Source organism: Mustela lutreola, chromosome 12 (assembly GCF_030435805.1).
Source record: "Mustela lutreola isolate mMusLut2 chromosome 12, mMusLut2.pri, whole genome shotgun sequence".
In the NCBI taxonomy this organism is placed as follows: domain Eukaryota; kingdom Metazoa; phylum Chordata; class Mammalia; order Carnivora; family Mustelidae; genus Mustela; species Mustela lutreola.
Window position 1 is genome coordinate 77,388,454 of NC_081301.1, and position 15,490 is coordinate 77,403,943.

At 48.1% G+C, this 15,490-nt stretch overlaps 1 long non-coding RNA gene across 1 annotated transcript; it reads right to left on the bottom strand.

The window, feature by feature from the left end:
• Positions 1-5,731: 5,731 nt before the first annotated feature.
• Positions 5,732-14,621, bottom strand: LOC131813156 (uncharacterized). The gene is made up of 2 exons (XR_009346640.1): positions 14,037-14,621; positions 5,732-8,530 (listed from the first exon to the last, which is right to left on the bottom strand). It is a non-coding gene; the product is annotated as an uncharacterized LOC131813156 (long non-coding RNA).
• Between the last annotated feature and the right edge of the window lie 869 nt (positions 14,622-15,490).

Consider the following 15,490-nt stretch of genomic DNA (forward strand, 5'->3'; position numbering starts at 1 on the left):
TTTCCTAACCATATATATATTGAAAAAGAATTATTTCCTGCCCCCATCAAAAGCTGACACTGGGGGGCTCACTATTTGAGAGCGGACTACTTTTCACCATTATTACTCAGCTGACCCTGGAAATAAAACCTGTGTTCTGCCCAAGTCCTGCGGGCTCCTGTGGTGCTGGGCTGGGTTCTGCCTTGTACTAAGGAAGCTCTGACTTTGAATATCAGCCCTGTCATTTTCTGCCTACTCAAAGCTGGATAGGGTTTTGGAATAACTTGTTTTCAATTTCTCTCTAAAATGGGGATAGACTGATACCTCAGAGGGTGGTTCCAAGGGGTAAAATATACCAAGCGCCTAAAACATACCCATTAACATATCCCCCAGCAATTTAATTCTTTATCCCACTTTCTTTAAAGGTTTATGTATTTATTTGACAGACACATCACAAATAGGCAGAGAGGCAGGCCGAGAGAGAGAAAAGGAAGCCGACTTCCTGCTGAGCAGAGAGCTGGATGCCGGGCTCGGTCCCAGGACTCTCAATTCCAGGACCCTGGGATCATGACCTGGCCTGAAGGCAGAGGCTTTAACCCACTGAGCCATTCAGGCACCCCAACCCCTTTTTCAAATGACCTCTTCCATCCCTCTCCTGGAAGGCGGACCTAATCGATTTTGCCATCGCCATGCTGAGAAACCAGAAGCCCCAACAGCTCTGTACCATCCACCTTACACAAACTTCATGGGGGAGGTCACACTATTTCCCTAGCTGAGTGTTTCCCAAAGAGGGTTCTGTGACCATAGTTTGGTCTGTGAGTCACTCTCAGAAAGAAGGTGCCATGGGAAATAAATGCTCATTGTTGTAGCTTTATCTTGAGAAATTACAATACACACTAGCTCAGGAAAGCCCCTTGTGTAAAACAGCTTTTGTTGGCCTTACTCATTTCAACTCCCTCGCACTCACTTAGCAATAGTTCCGATTTGGAAGAAGTTTGAATTGGAGGAAGTACATTCTAAGCTAATATAGAACATCTGCCTTTACATGCCATGCATATGACACGGAAGTCCGATCTAGAAACAGGTTACCAGGTAAAGGCATGGTAAATGCACGGGGTACTAGAGACCCATAGATGATCCCACTCTAGGGAGCTCCGTTACTGCCCCATTCCTCCTAAGGAGACATTTCTCTGCATCCAAACTCCGCTTTCTAGAACAGCTGATATTAACCAGACTGCGGCAGAAATAAACTGGATTTAAAAACACGTGGACCCGTTTGGCGGAACGAACAGGAGCAAAGGACGAGGCTGCCCCCTAGTGGGGAACCCACAAAGAGCAGCGACGCTTCCAGTCGGTTTACACTTCAGGTTAAGGAACTGAAGTGTTCCTGCCTTTCCAGCTCCAAGGACTCCCCCAAGCTAGAGAGCCACTGGTGAGGAAAGTGGGTGGAGTCTTCTACCACTACGAGGCGGTGTGTTGGGGGGGGGGGGCGTTGAGTTAAAAAAGAACAAGCGAACCCGGTGTTCCCCCAACCTCCCTACCCTATGTAGCACCTGGTTAAATCCAGATTCCGGGTCCTCGCTGCGGAGATTTTGATTCAGCAGGTCGGGAGTGGAGGCCTGGGGTCTGGGTTTCCAACCAGTGTGATTCTGAGTTGAGAAGCAACTTTCTGTTTCCTGTCCCCGGGAAAAGTCCAGCTCTTGAGGGTCAAAGGAAGTCAGTAGCTTTATTCCCTTGGCGACTCCTGGCAGCCACTGCCCGACCCTCCCACCTGCAGCGCATCAGCCCCTCCGCAGGCGGTTTCCATGGCGACCCAAACCGCGCAGCGTGCTGCTTGCTTAAGATCCAACCCGGTTCACCTGTCTGTCCCAGCGCCCACCACACTACGGAGGAGAGTCGGGTCCAGGACAGTCAGGCTAAGAAGCATCTTATTATTATTGCCACTACTATTATTATTGATTTGAGTATTTTTGTGCCTTATTTAAAATAAGCTTTAAGAATTTTTGTTTGTTTGTTTTTGTTGGGGGGTGGGTTGGGGTTGAAGAGGAATACACGCTTTCCTAGTAGCTTTATGTAGCATTTTTACCTTCAGTTCAAATGCTTGGGACAGATTGACACACACACCACCACCCCCCACCCCCCCCCACCCCGGCTGTGAGAATCTGGGATTTCTACTTGCCTTAGCGATTTACCTTTGCATGATCTTCCTGTGATGCACGAGGGCACTCAGGCCTGTGGCTTATGCATTTGTGCCAGTAAGCGGCCACACCAAGGAGATTTCCAGAACCTGGACTTTTTGTCCCTTTCAGTCCTGCCTTTCTTTTCAAGGGCTGCTGCTTCAGCTGAACCAGATGGAGGTCAGGTTCTCAGGGGGTAAAGTGGGAATGAAAACTGTGCGATCAGATACATCTGGGTTGAGCCTGGTAATTCTAATCAATGAGCCCCAGCTCATTCCAGTCAGTTTCCTTTAGAAGAGGGCCATAGCCTCAAAAAGTGCTGGGTTTTCTGTTGTCAACTCTTAGGCTTGAGCAAACCCTTAAAATATGCCAAAGTATCTAGCTGGTATGTACATTTTAGCTAGTGGGTCCTCCTATCCTCCGGCTGGGGGATTGGGTGTCATCTCTTATTTTTGGTTTATTGATAAAAACCATTGGACCACTTCTGAAATGCTTCTTTAGGGCAGTTCGAGATACCTGGAGACTACATGGAAATCTAGGTATCTCAGGAAACCAGTAGATTTATAGAGTAAGTGCCTCAGAGAAGTGGGGAACTCCAAGAAGTGTTGCTTTTTCCTTTTCTCAGTAACCCAGTGGGGAATTATTATCTCCGGCTTAGCAAAGATGAGAATAAGGGAAAGGCAGGGCTAGATAGGAAGAGACTAGGTAGGGGGTAGGTAACTAGGGTCAAGCAGAGGGTAAGTAACCTGGCTCACAGAAATCCCAGATGTTGAGAAATGTTATAGACAAGATATTAACCAGAAAGAAGGGAACATAACATCTACTTTGTTTGTCCTTAATGTTATAGATCAGATATTTACCAAGTTCCTTGGTCCATTTTCTACAAAAGACTGACCATAAAAACCCTTAGGGGCAACCCATTTGGGACTCCTGTCACTCTAGAGAGCTCCTTTCCTTTGAGTTCTTATCTTTACTTAGGAAACTTTCACTTCACTTCATTCTTTTTTTTCCCCTGAGAATCATTCTTTAACTCCATGAGACCAGAACCCTGCAACAAAAGGGAGGCACAGAGAATTTCAGAAACTTGCCCAGTGGTGGAGTCCAGAATTAAATCCACTTGGGGTCTGGCTTATGAGCTCACACTCAGTACTCTAAATTTAAGTTCATTTTCTTTGGCCATAATGGAGCTTTATTCAAGCCCCAGCCCCTCATTAATTTAAGCAAATTCATCCACTCATTTAACGGTGAGCTGTTTCATTGTTGTCTCCACCCCTTCACTGTAGTTCTATGGGGACAGAGACAACCACATCCATTCTGTCCTACAGAAGTCTCCCAGGAACGTTTGACAAATGAATAAACAAAAAAGAGAAAAAGTGCTTCAGAGTTTTTGCATTTGTTGTATAAATTAAGAGGAACAGGAAGCACAACTGAGCTTTAAAATTATTTCTTCTGGCCCAGGAATCTGGAGTAAATATCCCCATTTATTTCTACACCATGAGATAGGGAGGGAACTGTTTTTCTACCTTTTTTTTTTTTTTTTAAATGAATGAAGAAACTAGGGCTAAGAGGCACTGATCACTTATGGAGCTAGAATTTAAACTATGGATTTTTTGCAAGAATCCCAAATCCACAATTTTCCCACATACCACATTGCCTGCTGGAACATCTAGAATGATGTAGTAGTGGCTAAGGAGAAGGTAGAATTTTTTTTCTAAGTGACAACTGAAAAGTGAAAATTGGGACTGTGATCGTGTTTTTCTTTATCCAGTCAATAAGCACATGAATGCTGAGAGGGAAAACATGTACATAAGAGCAAATGTGCTGTGGCCAAGAGAGCCTTTCCTTTACTGTTGTTTCACTTGGGTCCTGGCTTAGAGAATCCTTCAGCTTCCACATGAAAATGGGGGATGGGAATAGAAGCATTTTCTCTATCAGCTCCTTCCATCATAGGCTGGCCTGAGATGAAATTGCAGATTATTTAGTTTTATTTTAAACTAAGAAGATATTGTGTAAGCACAGAAACGGAGCAGTGGGTTCTGATGGATTTGTGGGGGAGACAGTTTGCTGTGGAGTCTATAGTGCCTTTAAAGTTTGTATTGTGTTTCCAGCTTTATCTTTCTGGAAGATTCTCTTGTGTGTTCTAATCATTTATCGGGGTACTCATGGTTTGGGTTGAGGTGAAGTCAAATTCCATTTCGGGTCTGTAACTGATACCCTTTCTACTTTTCCCAGCTGTTCATTTAATATGGTTAACATTTTTGTTTTCTTCTCTCCCATTTGATTGCCATTTCCTTTATTCCCCTCTGGCGGCTCTCTTAATGTTGCTAGTTTTTGTGCCAACCATCTCCTCCCTGCCGTTGCCTTACCTTGACTTCCTTCCGCTCTGCCTCCTGGGGCTTTGGGGATGACAGTCCATTAAACAATCCTGTTGGCTGCCTTGGAGAAAACCAGCATCCTCTTATGCCTGTAGATGGCACGTGTAAACTGCAGACTGCAGTCCGTGCAGGGTCTCGGCAGTAGGGCTGAGCTCTTGGAAGATTTCAATGGATTGCAGGAAACAAGATTGAAACAATGAAGCACTGGGGTATTGAAAGAAAGCTTGACATTTACCAAGGAATGAGAAACAGACCTATTAAGTAGACATCTGTTATCTGTGTAGACTACCACTGCAAGTTCTGCATCCTGCTCTGAAGTCATTTGCCAGCTGTGATTTTGAAACATTTGTTTTTTGTTTTTGTTTTTGTTTTTTTTCTATTTGACTTCAGATGTTTTCTTTTTCATGGGCAGGCTGGCCTGTTTGTATTTGAATTAGTCACTTATCAATTCGGGCTATTCATTGGTTATGTCAGTGCAGAGCCAACTAAGTAATTAAGTTATTATCCAAGAGTTAAGAGCAAGAACTCTGACCCTTCCACTTATGAGCATTTGACCTTGGGCAATTTACTTGGCTTCTTTGTGCCTCTATTTTTAAAACATTAAGTGCTTTGTGTTAGCAATTATTGTTATTGTGATTATGTGGTGGCCCATGTTATAGGTATAGAGATAGACAGCCCATACACCTAAGGGTTTGGGTTTTTTTTTCCTTTTAAGTTACTTGGTTTGGGATTTCTGATATAATCGACATATAATTTCCTGACAGTGGTGTTCATGCCATCATTGTTTATGGTCAAAAACCTGTGGAAAGAATCTACAGGTTCCCTTAAAACTCCCTACTGGAATCTGGGCTTCCAGAATCTACATGTTCCCTTAAAACTCACCCACTACTGCCTGTGGGCATAGCTGTGGTCCTCCTCTCTCCAGATCTGAGTGTCTATCTCTAACAAGCACCATTGGCCTAGGCAAGAGCAAAGACCTCTTACCCCACTGTGGCCCTAATAATGCTCAGTGTGCATCACAACAAAAATAAGGTCAATGTAAGGCAATACACAGGCTCATTTCCATAGTCCCAGTATCTCACTCCTTGTTGGGTTAGTCCAGTGCTGCTAGGGCTTGTGGGGCCAGCCTAGAATGAGTATTGTTAGGGTCAAGAAGACCTCAACCTAGGGAGGTGCAGAGGAACGACACCAAGGCAGCTCTTTCTGCAACAACACGGGCTTTATTGTTCCAGCATGCTGGGCTCTGCAACATACCCGAAGATCAGGCAGAGGCTGAGAGCCCTGATCAAAGGGAGCATATGGTTTTTATACATTTTTTAGACAAAGGCTCGGTACAAAGCCACAATCACAGTGACCTCTTTACACAGTTACAATTTCTGGTATGCTCTGCACAGTTTACATTTTTCAGTTAGCCATATCTTATCGTCCGGGTGTAGCTGGGCGGCTGTGAAACTAGGACAAAACAGTTCTCTTCTTTGCTAACCACAAGCATAATTCAAGGACATCTCTTAAGCAGGGAAAGTGCTCAGGATGTAAGGCCTTGGGGGAATGGAGGAGAACACAAGGGGAAGGCCATGCTCCTACTTCTCTAGGTTCAACCTGCAAAGCAGCAGAGCAGTTACAGAAAAGCAAGTTAGCAGAAGCTTCACACAATTTAACTCTTTCAGCTCTGGATCTCTTCATTCCCCACTTCTTCTTGTGGGTATCTCTAACCTTAGAGATTGTGAAGATCATCTGAGTGTAATGCTTCATATTGTTGCCTTATTACCATTAACTTGATCTGTCTTATTCTATCTTGTACAAAGGCTATCAACTTATTTAAAATACAGGGTCCTATAGTCAAAAGCAGGAGGAGAAAAAGTATGGGTCCCACAAGCGCTGACAAAAGAGTTGTCAGCCAAGGTGACTGAGAAAACCAAGATTGGAACCATCCTCTCTGAGCCTCTCTTTCTTGTTGGCGAGCCTCCAGGCCATGGATTCCTGGACCATTCCAGAGTGGTCTGCATAAAAGCAACATTCTTCCCCAAGAGCGGCGCATAGGCCACCCTCTTTCATAAACAGGAGATCTAAGTCCCTTCTATTCTGGAGGACCACCTCAGCTAGGGAGGTCAGAGAGTCCTATAAGGCAGTGATAGAGGTTTCTAATGCCTTAAGGTCTTGATCAATGGCAGCCTGTAGGTAGGCAATTTGGCTGGAAGTATGCACCATGGAACCTACTCCCATTCCCACTCCTGCTGCAACCCCTAGGCCCATGAGACTAGCCAGAGAAATAGAAATAGGCTCTCTCTTATAGCGAGTGACCAGGGGCCTGAAATGGTCTTCAAAGCTGTCGGAGGAGTGGCATAGAATGCGGGGATATAGTTGTACCATCACACAGAAATGAGCAGAGGCATTGAAGATGCCAGTAGAGATGCAAGGGGTGAGCCCTGTGTCACAGGCCCACCATAGGCCAGAGCTAGGTGCCAGATAGGGATCAGAAGAATTAGAGTCCATGGTTTCAAATCTTGCAAGGCAGTAGGAGCGGTCCTGATGCAGGTTCCCTTGCCTCTCACCTCAGGGAAGGTCAACCCGGGTTTTGCATCCCAACTACAGGCCGTGGTGGAACTAATGGTTCCATTACTGGCTACACCTTCATAATAGGGAGGGGAAGCTGATAAGCAGAGCCAGCAGGAGGTCGTTAGCTCACTATGAGTAGCATTCAGGGCAGAATAGGCCCCCTTTATTAAGTGGAATAATGCTGGACCGGGGGGAGACTGAGTAACGGGGGATGTTAGAGGGAATTGGGTCGAGGATGGTGAGGTGGGAGAAGAGGTCTCCGGAGCTAGAGTTCCCAAAGTGGGGCTGCCAGTTGTGGGCAGAGAGTGGGGCTCCGAAGGGGGTCCTGGCATTGGGGCTGGACGAGATGGTTTGAGAACTGGATTAGGACCTACTGGTTTAGGAGTCTCTATCGTCCGCAAGCGGATGGTAAACCATGGACCATCATCATAACCCTCTTTATATAACCGCAGTCCCCATGTCCTTCCTTTATACCATTGAGTTAAAGTAGAAGGGTCTCTCCCAGCGGGTGTAAAGGTAATATTTAAGCCATTACACAGTGCCGACTTCTCACATCCTGATACTCCAGTCCAACAGGCTGGTATTGGATCCCTTTTGTTGTGATGGGTATTATTTCTCTGGACTTGGATCCAATCCCATGAGGATGAGGGTCACCAATAGGCATATCCTGTGTTCTCGCACCCCCAAGCCTTACAGTAGAAAGATTCTGGACATTTTAGAACTTGGGCTCGCTTCCGCCCATCCTTAGGACAAACATAAAAATCTAGGGAGCTAAGTGCACATCGGACCTGGGCAGTCGAGCACCCATAGTAGGGCTCCTTATCAAGAGGGTAAGGCATGCAAATGGGCATTTTATTCTGGTTTTCTTGGTCTGGTATGTCCCAGGTATCTAACCCCATGAATAACTGGCAAAGATCAGGGGTTAATGATGGCCACCACGCACCAGGGGTATGAGTCCTATGTATCTTCCATACGACCTGGCCCATAGGATTTGAAATCTCCCATGCCATTTGTTGGGGCACATGGGGATTGCTATAAATCATTCGAAGTTGGCTGCACAGAGTTAGTGCTGCCAGGAGCGAAAGGACTGGCCCGAGAAACAGAGTCATGTTGTGGGATTCTTACGGGCCAGCTTGATGCGGAAGGGGTTGGTTGGGTGCCGATGGGCAGTCCACCGGTTTCCTGCGCTTGGAGTAGAGCCTGTAGACTGGTGAAGGTCGTCAGTGCCACCTGGTTGCCCAAGTCTGTTAGTCTCAGGAGGGGACAGGAGTGTGCCGCTCTGGTGTTGATCAGCAGGAGCAGGTCTGAGCTGACTAGCATGGATCCAGGCCACAATGCTGTCGACCTTGACAGCAGTTGGCGTGGTCAGCAGGATCAAGTAGGGTCACTTCCACCGAGGCTCAAGGCTGTGTACCTGGTGTCAGCGGACGTAGACCCAATCACCTACAGAATAAGAGTGGGGAGTAACAGTACCCGGTCGGTAGGCCTCTGATAGGCCCTTCCAGATATATTTCTGGATGGCCTCCAGAGCCTTAAGTCTGGGTATCAGCATGGCAGAGGAAGTAACAGAGGTCCCATATCCATGTTCAGTCATGTGTTTTAAAGGAGGGGGTCCCCCATAGAGGATTTCAAATGGGGTCAGGTTCCTCCTAGAGGGGGAAGGGGTATTACGCGCACTGAAAAGGGCATAAGGAAGGAGCACCCTCCAATCTTTCAAGCCAGTCTCTATAGCTAATTTGGTTAAGGTCTCTTTTATAGTTCTATTCATTCTTTCTACCTGCCCTGAACTCTGGGGTCTATAAGCACAATGCAGTTTCTAATTAAACCCCAAGACCCTGGCCAATCCCTGACTTACCTGGGCCACAAATGCAGGTCCATTACCAGATCCTATTACCTTAGGCAGCCCAAATCAGGGAGAGATCTCTTCTAGGATCTTCTTGGCCATGACCATGGCCGTCTCCTTCTTAGTGGGGAAGGCCTCGACCCATCCTGAAAAAGTGTCTATAAAGACTAGCAGATACTTATTTCCATATGTTGCTGGTGTTACCTCGGTGAAGTCTACTTCCCAGAAGATTCCAGGCCGGTTTCCCCGGTCCCTGGTTCCGGGGGAGCCGTCTGCTCGTTGCATGTTTGTCACTGTGCAGGCTTCGCAGGAGGAAACAATGTCTTGAGCCAGTTCCTTCGCCCTACCCGGAGGTAGGGACGGTAGATTTTGGTCCTTTAATAACTCCAGAAGCACTCTGGTACCTAGATGGGTGAGGCTGTGGGTGAAAAGTAAAAATTCATTTACCTTTTCCTCCAGGGTCTCCAGCTCAGTGACTTCTTCCAATGTAGTCAGGATGTTTGCTACCGGGGGGTCACGCAGGGCGGCCGCTCTTGCTTCTTCGTCTGCGCGACGGTTGCCCTGGGCAACTGGGTCTTCACCTTTTTGATGTCCAGGGCAGGGTATGATGGCCATCTCCTTTGGAAGATGGATAGCCTCAAGGAGATCTATAATCTCCCGTTTGTTCTTGATTTCTTTCCAGTGGAGGAGAGAAGCCCCCGCTGCCGGTAGATAGCACCATGTACATGAGCAGTGGCAAAGGCATAGCGGCTGTCTGTGTAGATATTAGCCTGCTGGCCCGTCACCAGGCGCAAGGCTTGGGTTAGAGCAATAAGTTCTGTTTTCTGAGCAGAAGTTCCAGGAGTTAAGGGTGCTGACCAAACCACAGTTCGAGGCCCAACCACCGCCGCCCCTGCCCGTTGCTCCCCTTGTTGTAGGAAGCTGCTCCCGTCCGTGAACAAAGTTACATCAGCATGGGGCAGGGGTCTGTCCTGGAGGTCTGGCCTCGCGCCTGTTTCTTCAGCCAGGATATCCTGGCAGGAATGGATTACTGGGTCATCCGTCTCCTCTGGCAGCAGGGTGGCGGGATTAAGGAGCACAGGATTGCCAAAAGAGATGTGGTCTTTGTCTCACAGGAGTCTCTGATAGTGGGTTATGTGAGCATTGGAGAGCCAGCGGTCTGGGGGTTGCCGGATCACACTTTCCAAAGTGTGAGGGGCAGTAGGAGTGATTTTCTGTCCCAAAGTCAATTTGTCAGCATCCCTGACAAGTAAAGCTGCGGCGGCTATGACTTTCAGGCACCTTGGTCATCCGCCAGCAACAGGATCCAATCTTTTGGATAGTTAGGCTACGGGGCGCTTCCAGGGGCCCAAGGATTGGGTCAGTACTCCTCTTGCCACCCCGTTTCTTTCTTCCAAGTACAAGGTGAAGGGTTTTTCTACATCTGGTAAGGCCAAGTCGGGGGCTGAAAGCAGTGCCCGCTTTATCCCATCAAAAGCCTCTTGTTGTTCCTTCCCCCATTCATAGGGGGCCTCATTTTTTTTTTTTTTAAGATTTTATTTATTTATTTGACAGAGAGAAATCACAAGTAGACGGAGAGGCAGGCAGAGAGAGAGAGAGAAGCAGGCTCCCTGCTGAGCAGAGAGCCCGAAGCGGGACTCAATCCCAGGACCCCGAGATCATGACCCGAGCCGAAGGCAGCGGCTTAACCCACTGAGCCACCCAGGCACCCCGGGGGCCTCATTTTTGGTGAGGGGATAAAGCGGGGCAGCTAAGGAAGCGAAGCCAGGTATCCATAAGTGACAGAAGCCTGCCATCCCTAGGAACTCCCTTAGTTGCCTTCTAGTCTGAGGAGGCGGAATTTGCGTCCGTGAGCCACCTTTTACCTTCCTTGATCTTATAGCCTAGAAACATCACTTCTAACTGGCAGAGTTGAGCCTTTTTGGCAGAGGCTCGATATCCCAGGGTAGCCAGAGCCCTTAACAGGGCTTTAGTCCCATGGAGACACTCCTGCTGGGTCTCAGCAGCCAGTAGGAGGTCATCCACATACTGCAAAAGAGTCAAGGTGGGATGTGTCTCCTGGAAGGATTTCAAGTCCTTATGCAAGGCTTCATCAAACAGGGTGGGAGAATTTCTAAAACCCTGGGGAAGCCGCGTCCAGGTGAGTTCCAGCATCAGGATCGGTCCACTCAAAAGCAAAAATGTGTTAGCTGTCAGGATGCAGCCACAAACAGAAGAAGGCATCTTTTAAGTCTAGCACAGTGTACCAGACTCGGGAGGGACTTAGCGTGCTGAGGAGATTATATGGGTTTGGCACCGTAGGGTGTATTATCTCCACCCAAGCATTCACTTCCCTTAGGTCTTCCACAGGGCCATAGTCACTAGTTCCAGGTTTCTTTACAGGGAGTAAGGGAGTGTTCCAGGCTGACTGGCAGGGCACTAAGACTCCTTGTTGAAGGAGCTTGGTGATGTGAGGGCGGATGCCCTCTCAAGCTTCCTTACTCATTGGGTATTATTTTACCTGGATAGGGGTGGCAGAGGTCTTAAGTGCCACCACTACAGGGGGTTGGGCAGTTGCTAAACCCAATCCCACCGTTTCAGCCCAAGCCTCAGGGAAGTCCTGTAGCCATCCTTCCAAATCCGGGAGGTGGTCCGTAGGGTTGGGCCCTTCAAACAGCTTGTACTCATCTTCTAGGGTGACAGTCAGGGTATTGACTACAGGCGGAGATAGTGGAGGGGAAACATCCTTATCCGAATGGCGTAGGCCCACAATGGGGTTTAAAAAAAATCAATCAAAGGCCCGGAATCAGTGAAGGTAATCCTGGCTAGCAATTTGGTCAGCAAGTCTCTCCCCAGCAGGCAGGGCATTCAGAGAACACCAAAAAGGAGTGGTGCACCCTCCCGTTCCCTAAATCCACCATCCGCTTGGTGGTCCAGGGGCGGTACCTGCTCCCCTTCGCCCCCCCTGACAAGGGCCCGTTTGGATGAGAGGGGCCCTAGGGCCTGCTGCAAGACTGAATAAACAGCTCCAGTATCGACCTCAAAATCGATAGGAGTCCCCTCCACCAGAAATTATACCCAAGCCCCGTCCCCCCTAATCATCATCTTCAAGAGCCAGGAGGTTGGTAGTGCGGGGTGGTGGCTTGTTCTTCTTTTTAGGACATTCCTTAGCCCAGTGTCCACGCTCTTTACAGTAGGCACACTGGTCTGAGGCCAAGTTCGGGCGTCGCCTAGGAGAGTGGCCCAGGTTCCTTATCTTTCCTGAAGTCTTAGTATCTGATTTTCTACCAGTTTCTACCACTGCGGCCAGGATCTTAGTCAACTCTTTGTTCCTTCTTTTATCCCTTTCTTTTTCCTTTTCCTCTCTTTCTCTCTCCTTCCTTTCTTCTTTCTCCTCCTCTGTTTCCCTTTTATTAAAAATTTTGTTAGCTTCTCTGACCAAATCTCTAATAGTTAAGTCTTGTAATCTCTCCAGCCTCTGCAGCTTCCTTCTTATGTCTAGTGCAGACTGCCCAATGAAAGCCATGGCTATTGACGCCTGCTGTTCCTCCGACTGAGGGTCAACGGGAGTATACCTCCGGTAGGCATCAAGAAGCCTTTCTAGAAATAGAGAGGGGCTTTCAGTAGGGCCCTGGATCACACCTCTTACCTTAGCTAAATTAGTGGACTTTCGGCTCGCTTCCCTGAGACCTGCCGCTAGAGTCTGGTGATAGATTTCGAGGTATCTCCTACCTTCAGGCAGATTAGGATCCCAGTCAGGGTGCATCAGAGGTGAATATTCATCAATCAGATTAGGAAGCTGTGTAGGTTGCCCCCCGGGGCCAGGCACATTCTTTCGGGCATTCAGGAGGACATTCTCCTTCTCCTCAGAGGTGAGGAGGACTGAGAACAGCTGCTGGCAGCCGTCCCATGTGGGCTGATGGGAGTTCAGTAGAGAGGTAATTAGATCTGTTATGCGGGCAGGGTCCTCAGAGAAAGGAGGGTTATTATTTTTCCAGTTATAGAGATCAGAGGAGGAGAAAGGCCAGTACTGGAAGGCCGGCATGTGGCCCCCTTGCCCATTTGGAATGTCTGGGCCATATGGTCTGAGCAGGAGCACGACTGCCTCCGCCTCAGGACCTTGATCATTATCAGCCCGGGCCGTGCAGCTACGGGTGCCATGGGCTGGTCCGGAAGGAGAGACGGAGTCAGGCACCAGTGCAGAGGTGGTGGAAGGCGGATCAGAAGGCACCGGTCCCGGTTGAGGAGGAATATGAGGAGGTAGGGGCTGTGGACCAGGTACTGGAGGGTAAGGAGGGGGAGCTTCAAAGAGGAGAAGGTCCTGTGAGTCTGGAAGTACAGGGGGCTTGAAGAGACTTTACAGGGGAGTTGGAGTGGGTCCGGTCGGGGGGATGGGCACTGTTAGAGCAAGGACCATCGGATTTGCAGGCAAAAGGGACAAAGGAAGTGGGAGATTAGGAGCAGGTGGCAGAAAAGGCTTAACCCAAGAGGGAGGATTTTCGCAGAGATCCTGCCACACCAAGATATAAGGCTCCTGGTCCGGATGTCCCTCGGGTCGGGGCCGGTAGATGACGCTCTTGACCTGCAAAATCAGGGAAAGATGGAAAGACCCCTCGGGGGGCCAGTTGACCTTGAAAGATGGCCATTCAGCGGCACAGAGAGTCTGCCATTTAGTTTTCTTTATAGAGAGAGAGAGATTATGAGCCCTAGCCTGAACCTCTGACCAATGGGCTAGGGTTAGGGACAGGGGAGTTGATGTGTTTTGTCCCATCTCGAAGTACAGGAAGATTCCTGTGGTCACCAAACCTAGAAGAAAGCAGGACACAAGCGCTTGTCCCCACTGGGACTATAGGAGAGATGAAAAATAAAATAGTGGCCTATGATAGTGTTTTCTGGGATATAGCAGATGTGGATCCTCTGGATCTACCCGATAGGAGGCCACCAGGCGTCCCTGGCCCTCCTTCACCTCCGGGGCGTCCCCCAGGGTTGCAACCGGTGTCTCCCAGACACGTCTGTCAGACACTGAAGGTTGCCCAGATATCACCAGAAATCACAAGAAAACAGAATCAGACTAACATGTGCACATGAATATCGGTACCAAAAGAGGAATAGGTGCCGTAGACTTACCCAAAGAGTAAGTTGGGGCCGTCCTGTCTGGCGTCCCGTTGGCTGGGTCAAATCTCGGTGGAACCTCCAAAAGTTAGGGTCGAGAAGACCTCAACCTAGGGAGGCGCAGAGGAACGACACCAAGGCAGCTCTTTCTGCAACAACACGGGCTTTATTGTTCCAGCATGCTGGGGCTCTGCAACATACCCGAAGATCAGGCAGAGGCTGAGAGCCCTAATCAAAGGGAGCATATGGTTTTTATACATTTTTTAGACAAAGGCTCGGTACAAAGCCACAATCACAGTGACCTCTTTACACAGTTACAATTTCTGGTATGCTCTGCACAGTTTACATTTTTCAGTTAGCCATATCTTATCGTCCGGGTGTAGCTGGGCGGCTGTGAAACTAGGACAAAACAGTTCTCTTCTTTGTTAACCACAAGCATAAATCAAGGACATCTCTTAAGCAGGGAACGTGCTTAGGATGTGGGGCCTGGGGGGAATGGAGGGGAACACAAGGGGAAGGCCATGCTCCTACTTCTCAAGGTACAACCCGCAAAGCAGCAGAGCAGTTACAGAAAAGCAAGTTAGCAGAAACTTCACACAATTTAACTCTTTCAGCTCTGGATCTCTTCAGTATGTTCTTGACTTCTAAAGAGAATGTAGAGGGGTGAGGGACTGTGGAAGAGAGAGAGAGTCTTTCCATTCTTCAGCTCTGCTAGCATGGGACCACCAGGGTTTGGGGGACTTTGGGTTGTTGCTGAGAAAAACTAAATCAGTACCCCAGTAGAATCATGGCTACCTTTACCTGCTTGCTCCTGTTGGTTGACCAGTTATTTATGGGGCAACTTTGACAATGATAAACATGTTCTTCGTGCTCTATGCTTTCAGCATACAATGTGTGTCCCAAAGGAACTTGGACCCTACCTAGCTTATCAGAGAAACCACCTGTGGCTATCTTACAACATCACTGAAGCCAAAGAGAGACTGAGGAACCGTTCCAGATTGAAGGGGACCAGAGAAACATGAGAACTAAATGCAAAGTGGGAATCAGAAGTGAATTTCTTTCTTAGAAAGGACATTGTTGGGACAGTTGCTACACATGAATGGAGTCTGGGAATAAGAGTCATAAGGTGTCAATGCTACTTTCCTGATTTTGATGGTTTGTAAGTTATGACAGAAAATGTTCTTGTAGAAAATCTACACCAAAGTATTCAGAGGTGGTGGAGTACCAGGTGAGGTGGGCAACTTATAGGGGGTGGGGGGTGTCTTTGAATTTGGAGTAACAGCCACTCTGGTGTGCTTGGGACAGTCCCAGTTTTGGCATTGACAGTCCTGTGTTTGGGAAACCCCTCTGTCCCAGGAAAATGATTGGTCACCCTGTTTTTACTGTGCCAGCAGCTGTTCTGGAAATTTCAGTTGTTTCAAAATAAATGTTTTGGTAAAAAGTAAAATAATTCGAGTAATAATAATTCA